This window comes from Tamandua tetradactyla, chromosome 9 (genome assembly GCF_023851605.1).
Source record: "Tamandua tetradactyla isolate mTamTet1 chromosome 9, mTamTet1.pri, whole genome shotgun sequence".
Taxonomy (NCBI): domain Eukaryota; kingdom Metazoa; phylum Chordata; class Mammalia; order Pilosa; family Myrmecophagidae; genus Tamandua; species Tamandua tetradactyla.
The window spans coordinates 64084398-64102707 of NC_135335.1; the positions used below are offsets into that span (position 1 = coordinate 64084398).

The 18310-nt window shown below is 38.8% G+C and overlaps 1 long non-coding RNA gene across 1 annotated transcript; it reads left to right on the forward strand.

The window, feature by feature from the left end:
• The first annotated feature begins 15009 nt into the window (after positions 1 to 15009).
• LOC143646135 (uncharacterized) lies at positions 15010 to 17698 on the forward strand. The gene is made up of 3 exons (XR_013157322.1): positions 15010 to 15115; positions 16445 to 16589; positions 17588 to 17698. It is a non-coding gene; the product is annotated as an uncharacterized LOC143646135 (long non-coding RNA).
• Positions 17699 to 18310: the final 612 nt, after the last annotated feature.

Genomic DNA, 18310 nt, shown 5'->3' on the forward strand with positions numbered 1-18310 from the left:
AGGTCCTCTAGAAGTAATTCTTAGGCATGCCTATGGGTAGTCTAAGCTTCTCCACTACCTACATAAGGTTCACAAGAGTAAGCCTAATGATGGAGGGCATGGCCTATTGATTTGGGTGTCCCTAAAGTTTGATACAGTATCAAGGGATTCTCTGATGGTAAGGTTTAATAGTTCTATATTCTTTCTCCCATCCCTCAGGGGACTTTGCCAATACTTTTTGATTATCTGCTTAATATACTCTAGGATGTTTCCAGACATTACTGTAATCCATACAGGATTAAAGGACCTCTTTCTTATTCTGTGCTCTCTGTGTTTCAATTGTGTAAATGAGCTATACAGATAGGTTGAATTAGATTATGCACTACAGAAAATTTCAGTTCCAGATCAAATGAAACTTTCTTCCACTGGTCTCAAAGAATATGTGTGATTCTAAAATATAGACACTGTCTTCCTTACCCTATGTTCTGAATTACTTTAACCCCAACCTGTTTGGCTTCATTCTTATCTCTATATATCAGGTTATATATAAAAAACAGCCAGAAATAATAATCACCACTCCAGACTTAATGTGTCGGCTCTAAAAGCTTACAATCTAGGCCCCTGTTTTCTTATAAGCATTTTCTAAAGGCGACCATACCATTCTTGTTCTTTTGTTTCTGGTTTATTATGTCTCACCAAATGTCCCACATGTTAATTACATTGTTGCATGCCTCACAATTAGGTTCCTTTTTGTAGCAGCACAGTCGTTCATAAGTATACACCATGGTTCGCCAATCTACTTCTCCATCAGTGCATACTTCAGCCACCTGCATTCATTGGGCATCATGTAAGCAAGTAAAATTTGCCATTAAATGTACTGAATATAAGGCTTTTTCCCTTTTCCGAAGTCTGTCCCTATTTTTTATCATGTTTTTTAATGTTCTATTTAATGTCACTCTCACTTGGGCCTGGGGATATTCTCCATGCAAGTCCAGACCCTCAAAGATGGTCAAGGGCCCCACCTGTGACTTGACAGATTCCCTTCCCACAAGCTGTCAATTGCTCATGCAATATGCCATGCCCTGGCCTGGAGGGAGGAAGTCAATCTCCTTTCCTTACAGGCCTATTGCCCCAACACATGGTAGATAAAACACAATTTAGGGATTATAATCTCCATGCTGGGATGTGCTCAATCCCTAGATTTGCAGTGGGGGAGAAGCTGCCTAATGCACAAAGTGCTGTCACGCTAAGGGGAGACACCTACCCAAGCCCTTCCCTTCCTTCCCCTCCCCAATTTGCTGTGGGGCACATACATCCAACTCTGAGTCTCCCACTCCTGAGCCCAAATCCCCCTGGGGGCAGAGTGAAGCAGCAGTTGCTGGTCTAACGGCAGGGCTAGGACACCAGGAACAAGGAAGAATAAGGGGAATTGGCAGGTAAGGAACTATCTTGGGTAGAAAAGGAGGTGATAAGAGGCAAGATTGGCCATAAACTGAGCTCCTAAGCCTAGGGCATGCTCCCCTGTCCAGTTGAACTTTACTTAAAAAATGCAAATTAAAAAATAATATTAAAAATTTCAAGATGGTGAACACAGAGCATAAAACCCCACACTGGTTGCATGCCCGTGATGGTGGCCACGGTCCTAGGTTTGTTTTCTTCCAGATTTTCTTCTCCGTTAGGATCTTGCCATTCTGCATCTACAAATGGATCTATCCATTCCAAGCAATAGCCTGTAGGTCAAAGACTCAGTCTTGAAGGGACATCTTGTTCTGCCCAATGTCTTAGTTTGGCTGAGATGACATCACAAATACAAACAAATGGGTTGGCTTAAGCAACAAGCATTTTTTGACTCAAAGTTTCAGAGGTTTTCTCCCAGAGTTGGTAGCATTCTGGTACTGGCTGCTGTCAGTCCTTGGGGTTATGTGGCTTGAGTCCCTGATTCCCATCATATGGTAATTGTCTCTCCTTTCTAGTTGCTGTGACCTTCCAGTTCTCGTTATAAGGCCTCCAGTATTTGGATTAGGAACATATTTAAATTGGGGGACATAATCCAAACCATCATAGAATGCCATTTGGATCTTTCAAAACATGTTCTTCCCACCTGTAAAACATACTTGCCCAATCCCAGCAACCCAAATCCTTAAATTATATCAATTACAATTCTTAGTACAAAGCCTCATTAAAATCTGTTATGGGTGTGGTCCATTCTGTGGCAAAATTCCTCTTCATGTGTGGACCTGTAAAAACTAGAAAACAAATTAGCTGCTTCCAAAATACAACGGGCCAGGTATAGAATAGATATTCCCATTCCAGAAGGGGGAAATTGGGAGAAACATAAGGGTTACAGGCCCTAAGCAAGGGGGCCCAAAAAACAGCAGGATAAAGACCATTAGACCTTAAGTTCTGAGAGTCACATGTGGATTGATATCCTAGGCTTGCTAAAACAACAGCCTAAACCCCTCCAGGTACTGGGGCAGCAAATCATGCTCTCTTCAAATGCTGGGGCATAAGCCCCACTCTTTCCCAGACTGTGGAATGGCAACCTCTCTCTGTTCAGAAACTGCTGTATAAGCTTCACTCTGTCTATGTGTTAGGGTGGTGGCTGAATTCTCCCTGAATACCTGGGCATAGATGTTACTTTCTTCAAGCTTTGAAGTGGCAGCTGGACTTGCCCTGAATGATGTGGAAGCCTCACCCCTTCAAGTCCCAGAGCAGATGACCTGCCCCTCCAAACTCAGGAGTGAACTCTCTACCTTTCCACACACATGGTAGGGCCCTCTCTCTTGGCCTGAGGAGCTCTTTTCAGTCCATACCTCAGTTTCCACGGTTCTTCCTTTGAAGTCATTTTTTCCTTCGACTTGCCCTGACTGTGTCCCTTTCAGTCAGGATGATGGTGCTTCTGTTTGTATAAAATTCTAAAAAACTTGTTGGTTTTCCATAAAGTTCAAGGGGTACTAAACCATTAGACAAGAGGATTTTGCACAGATATTTCCTAGACAACTGCATTTGCAATCATGTCTTCCTCTGAGATATATGACTAGATCCATGTTCAGCCACACCCTCTTGAGCAATTTTTTAGCCACTTTCATAGGAAGCCTGTTCTGAGAAGTTATCTCCTAGGCTTAGTGGAGGCATGCTAGAGATGCTTCTGGTCCTGATCTCGAAGCATGTTATCTGGAGAAGTTTATTGCTTATAAGTTCTGTCTTCTATTCAACATCAGAACACAATTTCAGCCAGTTCTTTGCCCCTTTATAACAAGAATCTCTTTTCTTCCAGTTCCCAATAATACATTCTTCATTTCCTTCTATGCTTTCACCAGAAACACCTATAACATCCATATTTCTGTCAGCGTTCTGTTCATAGTGAATTGCGTATTCTCTAGGACAAAACAAACTTTCTCTTTAGCTCTCACTTATGTCTGAGCCCTCACCAGAAATGCCTTTAACACCTATATCTCTATTGACAGTCTCTTCAAAGAAAACTAGGGTTTTTTTCTGGGGGAAGAACCTCATAGTTCTTCCAGCCTTTACCCGGTACCCAATCCCAGAGCTGTTTCCACACTTTTAGGTATGTTCAACAGCAGTATGCCACTTTCCAGGATGAAACACAGTCCTAGTTTCCTAAGTTGCTATCACAAATACCACACAATGGTTTGGCTTAAACAACAAGCATCTATTGGCTCATAGTTTCTAAGGCCAGAGGTCCATCAAAGTGTTAGCAAGACCATGGTTCCTCCTTGCAATCCTTGGGGTTTCTTGTCTTGTATCTCTGCTTTCCATCACATGGAGATGTCCCCTCTTTCCTAGCTCCTGTGACTTTCTGATTCTCTTTATAAGGCCTCTTGCAATTTGGATTAATATTAAGAACATGTCTAAATTAAGGCACATGATTTAATCTACTGCACCATGCTTTGGGTGTTTCTAGACCTGTGCCTTTTTGCTGGGCTCAGATTTTGTTGAGAGAAGTTCTGACTTTGACCTTACCTTTGACACTTGCTGTTTCTTAGAACCTAAAGAAGTTATGGAAAAGAAGACCCAGTCATCTTTTCATGAAGAAAAATAACCTGTAGCTGTTGTCTGGGGTCTGGACTGAGTGAGGTAAGAAGGAATTACCACTACAGTTTAGAGCATGCCCCATTGCTTTCAAGTGTTCAGAGCCTAGTTCATTGTGTAAGGCAAGGGGGAAATGAAATACCCCTGTTAGCCATTCTGACACTTTCTTTTTATTGTAATCCACTTTGTTTTGTAACTAGGGTTTTGTATATGCTTTGTAAATCATATTGCTGAGTCGTTTAGTTTATATTTTCTAAGATACCCCTCTAGGTTTTAAAAAATTTCATGTGTTGTTTTCCAAGTTTCTGCCTTAACCTTGATTGACTTGAACTTTTGAAAGGTATTTCTAGCAGTGTTTGAGTCAGCATCTTCTTACTATCATTCTTGAGTTAGGATTTGGGAATGAAGGACAAGAGAGGAATATTTTCTGTTTTGAGCCACATTGGGTTAGTGACAAATGATGTTGTGACCTAGTTGACATTCCTTGTTTTGAGGATAATGTCTTGTGATTGATGTTTTACTATCTCTAACTTTTGGAATTCCAAGCAGCTTGAGTGTCTGTGGCTATGTTGTGGGTTCCCAACCTCTGAAAAGAAAAATAATAACAATAAAAGTATAAAAACATTTTTACTTCCACTTACTTGGTAATGTGCTAATTTAAGCATTGTTTTTCATGGGTGGAATTATTGTACCTATCCAGTTGAGTTGAAGAGGATAAAGCCAGTGAAATCTCTGTGTATTATCTGTCTGATTTTGGAATTACTCAAATAACCCATAATCTTGCCCAGAAAGGACCCACACCTTCACCCCCCTGTTGAGGCTTTGCGACCATATAGTTCACTGATGATTGTTTGCACACATTTGTATTTCTGCACTATATCTGATGCACTAATAAACTCCCTTGCGAAAACCAGGCCTTTCAGATGGGCAGTAAATTAGGACAGTTTTAATATACTTTTTTTTCCTGGGGTCTCAAATAATCCACTTTAGACAGTTTTTCCTTAAACAGATTTTGTAAGACGTTCATGGAAAAATTACATTTAATTTTCACCAGTTTTCCTCATATAATCACGTATTTTAACTAAACAAGCATATATTTATTCCACTTAATGCATAGTAGACAAAGTAATTTGCCTCTTGACTTTTTTTCCTATTAAACTTAATATATTTCCTTTAGATAAAGGTTTACATTGATGAACTTTTTGTTAGCTTATGAAAGAATAATCTTTGAATTCTTGTTTCAAATTTAAACTCTTCATTTTGAAAATAGAGCCATTCAGAAAACACCTGTTACGGTGCATAATGGTTGTTTAATAATATTGAGAGTAGAGAGGGCATGTAAACCAAGTGAAGAGAATTCTGGGAGAAGAAGGCTGGCTTTGAGCTAGTCAGAATCATGCCATTAATTGAGGCCTTTTATTTAATAGTTTTCCCTCTGTAAATACAGCTAAGAAAACAATGTCAACCCCACAACATCTGATGGTAATATAGAAAATACACATAAAATAGAAGGTACACATCATTTGACTTTTACAGGAAAAAAAAAGTCAAAGCTTAAGAATAATCTCCAGATGACTTCAATGGAATAAGCTTAGTAGCTTTTTTAAAAAACAGGAAAATGTATCTAATACATGCATTGTTTCATTAACCAACTTAGCTACACTGTCGTCTTTGCTTGCAGAAACATGAAACTTCTTTGGAATTAGGAATTCATGGTTACATGACCAATAGTTTTGTTTTTTAGATTACTAGGTTGAAAGTATTTTCATGGGAAAAGGTGAATATAAGAGTAGAGGGAGACTAGGAGGAACAGTTTACTGGAGGGAGGCACTGACACTTCCACTATAAATTATCCCTCTGTTCCTCCATTTTAAATCCATAAGGCATATTCCTTCCCTTTCCCAAGGAAAGGTTTGGTTCTTCTGGCTTGAAATAAAATCTGAAAATAGAAATAGTATGTCAGGAACCCAAAGTGGGGCCCACTCATTCTTGTATAATGAGAAAATGCAACTCTTGTAGGGGAAAGTGATTTCAGTGGCCTGGAAAGAGGTTCTTTGGAATTGTTCTCATACCTGGATTTTAGTTTTACTTTTAGACTTTTGGGACACAATACATTCAGTTGGAATTGACTGAATAAACTATTGATAAGACTTTACTGGCTCCGTATGAAATGGGGTCAGCTCCTGAAGTTCAGGTGAGTGACTAAGTCCTCTTGGGTCATCCCCAATCTCATTAATGACCAGTTTTGGATGCTGCCTAAGACTCCCAGACTGTCAGCACATTTGCCTAGTGCTGCAGACACAAAGGCAAGTGTTCCCAGCTCAGGGGTGCTGGGGATCAGGCTGCTGTTTGAGACATTTTGAATGTAATAGTGTGAATAAGACCTTATCTCCCACAAATCAGTTCTGGCATGGGGGAAAAAATGCAAGCAGCCCTTCCCAATGACTTGTTTCAAAGGAATGGAATTTAGGTTCGTATCCAAGATCAGTGAAAGGCTCCAGATAAAACACGTTTTCCCATACCTTTTTACAGCTGTAGTGTTATAAAGCACTTCATATAGTGTCTTAGTCAAAAATGACTTTTGCAACACTGAGGACAGGTTGCATTATATTGCTGGCACTGTGCAAGCTATTGCTCTATAAAAAATTTAATTTTCTGTTTGAAGATACAGCAGACCAAACCCCAAAAATGTGTGTCTCTTTAAAGAGATATCAACATCTGTGTCTCTTGTAATCTATGTTCTCTTGTCTTTACCACAGTTGTTCTCAACTGGAGGTGATTTTGTTTTCTAGGGGCATTTAACAATGTCTGGTGACACTGTATTTTAGTTTGTTAGGCTGCTATAATGGATACCACACAATGGGTTTGGGTTTAATGACAGGTATTTATTGGCTCATGGTTTTGAGGCTAGAAGCCCCATATCAAAAAGTTTGCTTTCTTTCAAAGTCTGTATGATCTGGTGCTGGCTGCTGGTAATCCTTGGTTCCTTGGCTTGTTTCTCTGCTCCCTGTCACATGGCAATGCCTTCTTTTGTCTACTCCTCCAATTTCCATTAACTTTTGACTTCTTCCTGTGGCCTGCTCTAACTCCTAGCTTCCAGTTTCTTCTCCTTACAAGGCCTCCAGTAATCTAGATTAAGACTCATCCTAATTCAGTTGACCATAATTTAACTAAAAATACCACCTTCAAGAGGTCCTACTTACAATGGATTCACACTCACAGGACTGCAGATAAGATTAACAACATATCTAAATCAGGGTACATAATCCTTGGGGAAGCTGTCGTTTATCTATTAGGCGCCAACAACTCTTGCATCAGTGGTAAATAAGGTGGCAATCTTGTGTCTTGTGGGGAAGGCAAAACAGCAACATCAACGGAAATGGAAATGGCAAGGAACATTAATTTAGTGTCCCTTGTTGATAGAGCCTGAGCACCCTGCTCATATAAATTATTGAGCCTTCTAGACTTTCCTAAACTTGGTCTTTTATACTCTTGTATCAACCAGGATTCAATCAGAGAAAAGAAACAGTAAGATTTTCTTACACAACCACAATGGGACTCACATGGAGTATTGACTTAAGCAATCCTGGGGCTGGTTAAGCAACCTCTTCAGGTTGTTGGCTCCATGTCTGATGCTGGAGCCTAAAACCCATGCCCATTTTTGTTGCCTCTGCCTTTGTTTGCCTGAGCAGCTATGACAAATACAACACACTGTGTTGGCTTACAGAACAGGAATTGATTGTTTCATGTTTTGGAGGCTTGAAGTCCAAAATCAAGGTCTTGACAGGCCATACTTTCTCCTGGTGAATATAGCATGCTGGTGCTGGCTTCTTTCAGTCTTTGGGGTTCCTAAGTTGGCATCTCACCTCTGCCACACAGTGATCAGTCTCTTTGGTCTTTTCTTGTGGCTTTCTGCAACTTCTTACTTCAACTGATTGCATCCAAATTCTCTCTGTTTTATAAGGACTCCAGTTATGTGGATTAAGGCCCCCCTGATTCAATAAATCTTCTTCTGAATAGGATCTTTGGAGATCCTACTCACAAATAAGTCCTTAACTAACAACATCTTCAAAGGTACTATTTATAGATGGGCTCACATCCACAGGACTTGGAGTTAGGACTTGAGCATGTTTTGATGGGGAACATGATTCAATCCCCAAAAGCCTCTGACCTTGGTTACCTTTTATCATGGAGGTCAAAACACACACCTGGCACAGGATTCTGTCAAGCTAAAGGACAATATAGGGTTAGTTGAGTATTTGCAGACCCACATGCTGTTTTATGCAAAGAAGGTGTCCTAGTTTGCTAGCTGCCGGAATGCAATATACCAGAAACAGAATGGCTTGTAAAAAGGGGAATTTAATAAGTTGCTAGTTTACAGTTATAAGGCTGAGAAAATGTCCCAATTAAAACAAGTATATAGAATGTCCAATCAAAGTCATCCATCCAGGGAAAGATACCTTGGTTCAAGAAGGCCGATGAAGTTCAGGGTTTCTCTCTCAAGTGAGAAGGTACATGGCGAACACAGTCAGGGTTTCTCTTTCAGCTGGAAGGGCACATGGCAAACACAGCGTCATCTGCTAGCTTCTCCCGGCTTCCGGTTTCATGAAGCTCTCAGGGGGGCATTTTCCTTCTTCATCTCCAAAGGTCACTGGCTGGTTGACTCTGCTTCTATTGCTATGTTATTCTGTTCTGCTCTCTCTGAATCTCTCTCATTCTCCAATATGTTTCCTCTTGTATAGGACTCCAGAAATTTATCAAGACCCACCCAAATGGGTGGAGACATGTCATCACCTAATCCAGTTTAACAACCACTCTTGATTAAATCACATCTCCAGGGAGACGATCCGACTATAGCTTCAAACAGTATTGAATAGGGATTATTCTGCCTTTACGAAATGGGATTTTGATTAAAACACAGCTTTTCCAGGGGACATACATCCCTTCAAACCAGCACAGAAGGTGAGTAAACACAGAAGTAACTGTTTGTGAGTTACAAAATATCTGCTTCTTCCTTCCTATCTTCCAAATGTCTCAAGAATCTTCCTTGTCACCCACCATATCCAGAAAGGGAGTTCTGGGAAATGTAGTTCAACCCTGCCAAGATGACGCATTACAAAGCCATCTTAATTTGATGATGGATTGCTGCTGAACACACCCAATCTGTAGGCTGGTGGGGGGTCCAACAAAACTTGGTTTGTAGTGGGAAACTCAGGGTCCATGGTCATCTGATGTCCCATGGATAGGTAGTCAGTCTTTATTGAATACTGCCAGGAGCTGTTTCTCAAAAGAATAGTTTAAATCCCTGATTGATCACATCATATTTCCATATATAAGGTATCTGTTTATGGGCTTTTGGATTTTTTTACTCATCTAATATGTTTACTTTATGCACCAAGAATGTGTAATACAATATTGTATATAGCTTGCTTTGATAAAAGCATACCTCATTTCATTGCACTTTGCTTGAAATTCATAGATATTGCATTTTTAACATGTTGAAGGTTTGTGGCAACCTCGTGTTGAGCAAATTTATTAGTGCCATTTTCCCAACAACATGTGCTTACTTTGTGCCTCTGTGTCACATTTTAATTAAGGTATGTACATTTTTTTCTAGACATACTGCTATTGCATACTTAACAGATTACAGTGTAGTGTAAACAGAACTTTTATATGTACTGGGAAATCAAACAATTCATGTGAGTTGCTTTATTGTGCTGTTTGCTTTAGTGAAGTGGTCTGAAACTGAACCTCCAATATCTCTGAGGTATGTCTGTATTTGGTAGGTCAAGAACCCCTTATTGTACTTTTTAATTCTGTATCTTCTACCTGGTAGACCGAGAAACCCCTTACTGTACTTTCTTATTCTACATTTTCTTTCCCATTTTATAATTGACTTATCAAATTCTATAAAATTTGTTCAAATTTTGATTTATTTTTTCACTGAATTTCTCTGATTCAATGTATTTTGGATTTTTTGCAAGTATCCTTCATATTTATAGGCTGATTTCATACCACTTTTTTTTTTTTTTGTCCTTCTGGACAGAATTATAAGAAAACTCCTAAACTCTGTCCTCCAGCTTAGTAATTTATTCTTCAGTGGTCTTTTAGAAATTTTATTTTGATAATCATTGTGCTGGGTTGATTTATATACCTCTGGGGGCAAAAAAAACCCCACAGCGTGTTTAATCTTAATCCCATACTTGAGGGTTTGAATGTATTATAAATAGATGTTATTTTCTGAAGATATTATTTTTAATTAAGGTGGCCAGCTGAATTGGGCCAGGTCTTAATCCCATTATTTGAGGCCCTGTAAAAGAGAAAGCCAGCAGAAGGAGCCTGAAGCTGGGCATCAGTGCGGATCCGGAAAAGAAAGAAGATGACACGGCGTGTGACACGGAAACCAAGAAGCCCCAAGCACGGCTGGTAAGCAGTCCACTACCAAACTTGTAGGAAGCAAGCCTTTGGGCCTCCAATGCTGGAAGACAATACATTCCTGAAGTTAAAGCTGACCCATTGTGCGGGATTTTTCATAGCAGCCAGGAAACTAAGATGATCATGTTCTTTTAATGCCAAGATCTTTAACTGGGACTTTTTCATCACAGCTTGTTCTCATTTCATAAATGAGATAACCTCTTTTATAACTCTGAAGCTATTAATTATCTTTTATTTAAATCCCCCCTTGTTTGCTTTATTGGCTTATTTTTATTATGCATCTGGTTTTCTATTTGCTGTCATTTGAATCTCTCTGTCAAAGTGTTAGTTTGTTAAAAAAATATTTTGTGTTTATTTCTTAGTCTTCCTTTTCAAAATTTGAGATTTCTGTTTACGTGTGTATGACTGTCTTCTATTTCCTGCAACTTGCCTTCAGTGATTTCGGAGAAGATTATATGATGTACTTTCTGGAAGAGCATTTGAGTATTTTATCTTCTGTGTATGAGGCCTTCTTGTTTCTCCTGGTTGCCAAAAGTTACTGTTAAGACAACACAGTCCATCCAACCCAAACATTTGAACAATAGAATGTGGGAAAATGCCTTTGCTTTTTTCAGACAGAAGTGGAGGTGTGGAGTGAGGGGGATGGTAGAGGCAGGGAGGAACAGACCCACCAGGCTACTTTAAATGGCTCCAAATGTGGCTCCATTACCCTGATGGCTTTACCGGCTCCCTGCAGATGCCACCACTAGGTTTAGTGCATGCCCAACTCTTCCTATTTTTCAGTTTTCCTTTCCTGGGCTGAGTTTTGGATTCTTAGCTACTCTCTCAAACCAATCTTATTTGCCTTTCACCTTTTGGGAATTAGCCAAATTTCTGGACCATGCATAGTTCTTATTTTCTAAGGTGGGTACATAATTATTGTTTTGTACACACCCACACATGCGTTTCCCTTTTCCTGAATTTCTGGAGACTTGGGACCGGAGAGAAAGCTGTCTATGTTCTCAGTCTGCCATCTTGATCTAATTTGATTTGATTTTCTTCACGTGATTTAGGTTGGCTTTGTGATTCTCTAAATACCTCAAACCACAAGTTATCCCAGGTCTGTTCACAGATGAAATATTCAGTCTTAGAGCTTAATGGCTCTAGAGATAAAGCTACTGGAACATAATGACTCATAGTAATGAGGTTTCATTTGAGAGTAATATGAACAACTGTGGGACTTCTTCTTTGCTCTCTGGACTTCGGATTAATTTTACATTGGAAAAACAGGAGGCAGTGGCTGGTTCCTTTTCTTTTGTTCATAGACTCTAGCACAACATCTGCTTGATGGATGTGTTTCTCATTGTTAGCGATAATTCTATAGGGGGTGATTCACTTGCAAATGGCGGTTGAATCAGTGCATTTTCCTCCTTCATACTCATGATTATTGACTTTGCTATTTGCTCCCAAAGTCCATTTCCTCTCCTCAGTAAATCACCCTTTGATGGGAAAACAGTACAAAATATTAGGCATGTGAGAATTTAGATCATGTTGAATTTAGCACCAATGAAAAAGTTTTCTCCTTAATTCACTAGCTGTCTGGAGCCACAGCTCTTATACTCATACTGTCTGAGGCCCAGACAGTTAGCTCCCACACCAGCTCAGGGCTTAGAAGATTTGTGCTAAATTCTTGCTCTGGATGGAGAATCTAAGCTGGGGGTGGGGGTGGGGTAGAGGGTAGTTATACTATAAAGTAGAAATGACTCACGGGAACAACTTTGATAAATTCAATCTTCTTTCTTTGTCTATTGAATTTCCCACCCCTCCATTTTCCCATTCATCTATATATTTTTTTGTATGGGCAGGCCCTGGGAATCGAACCTGGGTCGCCAGTATGGCAGGCGAGAACTTTGCCTGCTAAGCCACATGGCCCACCCTCCATTCATCTATTTTTAACCAAACCATCTTGGGTTCAGTGTTATACTCAAATCTCTGATTAAGGGGTTAGGGGGAGCTATGATAGCATAGCTATCATAGAGGAAATGACCTCTTCTCTAGGTTCAAATTAGGTCCTTTCATATCAGTGGACCAAGTTTGTCTCTGTCTTATCTATGTACACAATTAATCAAAGAACAGGTTTATCACATGGTTATACTTGTGCATGTCAGTGTATGTGTATACATGTTTACACACAGACTTGAGTTAAAGAAATGAGGGGTGAAGCTGTGACTAGAGGGCACCTTCATATTTACGCTGACCAGAATTTTGACTGTAGGGCTAAGATCAGAGCAGAGAAACTCTTAGGTAGAGACACCAGTTGGGCTTTCTAGTGTCAGGGGTGAAGATGAAGTCTGAGGTACAAGTTTTTATTAGGCATCAATATCTGTGAAAGGATAGGTGAGGACCAGACTGAGATAGCAGGGAAAATGTGATGTAAGGCTAAGAAATCTTGCCCAAACTGGCAGGGGTGGGGAGACTCTTTCCATCAGAGTTGTTTCTTCAGACCAAAATGGCAGAATCTTAATGTCCCTGCCTCTTTTAGTAGATGGGTGTGGGCTATCCTGGAAAGAGCATAACTCAGGGTGAGATGGGTCTTGATAGCTGAGGCAGAACCCGAAGGAGCTAAAAGTTGGAGTCTGTCTGCTGACTGTCACCCTTCAGCTGGGCAGCAAGTCCTTCCATGAAGGGCCATCTGGCTGGCTCATCTGCATCTGCTTTGGGTAGGGTAGCTGAAGAAGACATTTGCCTTGGAGACAGAGAAAGTGTAGGTGCCGAAGCTCTGTCTGGGGGCAGCTGCAAGGGGTCAGAAGGATGGGTGAAATGTGAGTTCTTGATTCTTAAATTATTTCTTAGTTCAACCCTCTTTTCTGACCAGAATCTGGAGGAGTAAAAGGTTACAATAGAAAGCAAATCACACGTAAGAGCCATATTGTTCTAAGTCTCATTTAAAAAAATGGAGACAATGAGCTCTGACTTCTAAGAACAGAATTGCTTATAGAGGGAGGAAGATGTATCTGAGCAACCGCATATGCTGAATGGGGGAAACGCCTCCGAAAGAGAGGGGTCCGGGAAAGCCTGAGAAGCAGCAAGACCAGCCTCTATCTCTAGGAGACGTGCTTTGAGGGAGGGTCTTCTGAGGCCCCAAAGGAAGCACCAAGCAGCTCTTCTGATGGACAGCACAGGGATTTGAGGCTCCCAGTCAAGCGATTATTTTATAGGAACTGAGCCCAAGAGTCCATCTTATTTTGAATTTGCCACCCACTCAGAAAATGCTTTCACTAGGGAAAAGGGAGGGCATTATAGAGCAATAACCACACAGTTAAATATTTAACATCCAGTTAAATATCCATTTAAATATATGCCATTGTTAGGTACAGGGGACAAAACAGAAATCTCACAGACTTAAGTGTCTGCCACATGAAGGTACTTAGTGCTACTTATTTTTATAATTAAAAAAAAATCAGATAAATAGAAATATGCCTGTTAGTATAATCCTGATAAGTTTTCTGACTGAAAATCCTAAACCAGATCCATAGATGCCTGAAGGAAAGAATAGGCTCAGAAACTCTAGTCTTAGCTCTGTTGTATGTGTTTATGTGCATGTGCACACAAAAACACACATTTGGATATTGCCTTGGGCTAATTATTTAACATCTCTATGTCTCAATGTCTTCATATAAAAATGTGATTAATAAAAGGTTTCCTTCCTCTCACTGAGTTGAACAAAATGATAAAAAATATGGATGTATAAAATTGGCAGAAATGATCATTTCTTTCCCCTCTATACCCAACTGGAGAATTTGGAGTAGGTATATATACATAAATATTTCCAGGGCCCCCAACTCTGCATAGATTTCCATGGGTGATATATCCAATACCAGGATCTTATTTCTCGTCCAGATCAGATTTCTCCTCCTCCATGATGGTTTCTCTCCTTCGTGGGCTCTTTCTTTGCTGACTTCCTATTGTTTTTAGGCTCAGTGCTCCGATGGCTTGAAGTTGTATGGATCCCAAAAATACTTTCTCCAAGTTAATCCATTCATGTGGGTGTGGACCCATTGTAAGTAGGACCTTTTTGGTGAATAGGATCTTAAGTTAAGATGTGACCCACCTTGTTCAGGGTGGTTTTTAATCTGGAAATCTTACATAAGAAGTTGAAATTCAGACAAAGAAAAAAAATAGCCAAGGAAGCATGAAGCTGAAAGCAACGAAACCTGGAAGAGAATGGAGAGACCATTAGACGCTGCCATGTTTCTTGCCATGTGCCAGAGGAGTCTGGGATCACTGCAGCCTTTAGTCTTTGAGGAGAAAGCATTGCCTAATGATGCCTTGATTTGGACATTTTTCTCAGTCTCAAAACTGTAATCTTGTAAGTTAATGGAATTCCCCTTGTTAAAAGCCGATCTATTTCATGGTATCTGCATTTTGGCAGTTTAGCAGACTAAAACAAATGCCTTGTGCACTAGAGGGTGATGTGATTGAGACAGTGTCACTGATTGGTCTGGTTGGCTGGATAGGGTGTGCTTCTCTCTAATTTCCATGTGTCTCCACCCACAGTTCCTGGGTGGAAGAAGACCTAATTTTCTGCAGAGGACCAATCTCCTGTGGGTCAAGGGTGTAGAGATATATGCAGTCACAGCTTGAATCACAAAACCATCTCTTGCCTGAGGTATGGTGATAGCTGTTTGCTAAGTCTCTCTGAATCCATTCTGTTACATTTTAGTCCATTTTCTTGAGTTGCCAGAGTAATATTTTGAAAATGTGTAACTATTCGTACTTTACCCCTGTTTAATATCATTCAATAGTTTCTTATTGAGGATATTTCATATTCAATCTATTACTTTAATTCTTATATAAATTTGTGGTTCTAACAGATAGGAAAAATATAAAAGGAATTAAGAATAGATTAAAGCAGCCCACAGATTTCTCCAACCCAATACAGTGGGGAAGTCACCTGGATGGTAGTTCTTGATTAAACTGCCACTCAAATTTAGTTGCTGCAATGACCCAGTCCCTATGAAAAAGACTACAATAAAGGACTTGATTCAGTAGTCAGAGGGGAAAGAATAATTACCCTGGATTCTGAAGCCGTTTAATCTGCCAAGGTAATTCTAAAAATTCTCCTGGGAAAGCAAGCTCTAAATTATTTGGGTTGACATGAGTTTTTCCCTTAGTAGATAAGCATTGTTATCATTATTTTTAAGTCCAGGGAGGTTTAGAATTAAGTATGGTTATGAAGAAAATAAAAACTCATAATAGTTTTGAAATAGTCCATACGTATTTGTTAAATTAAGAACCTGCAATATTTAACAATAACTGGCATATTAGGGTGGCAGTAGATTAACCTTGTGATTTCAATTTTAAAATATAAAATTGAGTAATTAACTTAGTTTTGTGATTTATTTGAAATCATACTAAGTTTATAGATTTATTACATTATTTGAGAGAATTTGAGTCACTGTATTTATAACATCTATAATAATTCCTTAAGTACCTAGGAAGGTTTATCAGACAGTTGTAAAATTAGAAAAAAGTCAAGCATTAAAGTTATAAATGCAGTATAAAGTGTTTCAAGGCAATACACTTACTTGGTTTATAAATGGGGTCAACCGTTAATCAAAGACCCTTCACTAATTGTTAAAATTTGCTAGACTTGGAAATTGAACTTAAAGTAAAACTAAAGTTTTGATTTGTAACTTTAATAAATACAATATTAATTTTAAAACCAAGGAAACTCTGAATTATGATTTTTGTTCACCCAAACTTCTCATTTACTAACTCTTAGAATAAACTCTAAATTCCTTATAGTGCCCCCAAGGTCTTCCTTCATCTGAATTTGGTCTGGACACGTCCATCTGCATCTCATGGCTCCATCACTCCCCATAAATATATTTTGACCTGCGGCTCCATTTATTTATTTATTTTCATAGACATCAATTCCTTTCTTACCTTTTGGCTTTTGCACTTGCTCTTCCCTCTTGTTGAGGGACTTTCCCAGGGCCCAGAATGTACATTTCATTATCATCCATCCAAGCTCAACTGCATGTCTTTCCCTAAGTGAAGTCATAAGCAAGGTCGCTGCGTTGACCCGATATGAGCAGGCCACTATATTCTGATCACATCACCCTATTTATCTCCTCCAGGTTAGTCATCTTGATCTTTGATGATTTAAAATGATTGTGTTATTTATTTGCCTTTATCATTCTCCCTTAGCAAAACACACTCATCATAAGGTTAGGGAATTCATCTTGTTCATGGCTGTGATTGATAGTTAGTAGATGCTAAATAAATATTTAGTCAACAAATGATTAAAATGTATAAATATATTTAAAGCAAAGATGAGATCACATTATCCTGTTTCTTCATGAACTTGCTTGTCTCATGTAACAAAAACTGAACACTATTTCCAAATTAAATATATATATACATCTTAACTACAAAAGACCATCAATATTTTTATGTTATATGGTTACAGTATAGGCAGAACAGTGATGAGCAGAAGTGTTGAATTTTAATGAAATCTAACTTACCTCTTCAAAATGGATAAAGAAATAAATAGAAAAAATGTGTATAAAAACCCAGACCATCAAGGAAGAAGCAATACCTGCCGGTTACTTATAAGAATCAGAAAAAAAAAGGTGTTAGAAAACCCTTTAACAACCTCTCTCCAAAAGGATGCTAGAAGAATTCATCTTTAGGTAACAGAGGTAGTAATTGTAAGAAGAAAAAAGTCTGAGATTAAAACTATGAGAGGATAATATGAAAATAAAAATGTCAGAAAAGGACATCTTAATGAACTAATATCACATCAGAATTAAAATTCAAATGGATATAAAATGACTATGCAAAAGAAACGTGAGAATCTCTTAAGGAAAAGGACCAAGCTGACAAAATAATGACGTGGAAGATTATAAATATAGATATCCAACATAAAAATTACAGATGAAAATAAGGAACTGGTAAATAGTTTCCATACAAGATAGAAACAAATGATTGATTACGCTTATTAAACATTCTTTATTTCAGGTAAAATAACCAGAGAGAAATATATACCCTAAGAAATTCTGTTTAAAAGTTTGAACTGGGGTGATGAAAAAACATTACCCAAGCAATCCAAAAGAAAAATATTGCTCTTCTACAGAATCTAAAGACCAAAAGAACAATGGAGAGACATCCAAAGAGTCTGAAGAAAAAACTGTAATCAGATAATTTTATACATAGAGAAATCGTCTTTCACGGGAAAGAAATATATTATTAGGTAAGCAAAGTCTCAGAATATAAATTGCAAATTCAGGAATGTAGATATCATATATCTGTAAATTGAAAATTCAGACATTAAATCAGGAATGCTTTGTATTATTTACTGTCTTATTGATTCTGGGGGACATTGGTAAAGCGTGAGATCTTCTTGCTTTCTCATTAGTTTTCCTTTGCTTCTTTTTCTATATCTGGAAATTTGTCCCCCAATGCACATCTTTAACCTACTATTCAGATAGAGTTTATGATGTCTTTGATAACTGCACAAATATTTATGATGTTTTCCAATTTCCAGCACTTGGTAAAAAAGGCATCAATTAATAACACAGCAGAGAAAACTGTAGACTTGTTAAACATAAGACCCTTGTTTCCCCTACAAAAGCACAGTTGTATAGAACACCACAATGGCCATTGTTTTAGTTTGCTAAAGATGATGAAATGTAATATACCAGAAATGAATGGGTATTTACAGTACAAATTTATCAACTTAACAATTCATAGTTGGCTGTGGAAGTGTCCACATTAAGGCATCCACAGGTGATGTTTTCTCCCCAAAGACTGGCCAATGGCGATCCTAGGCTCCTCTGTCACATGGCAAGGCAAATGG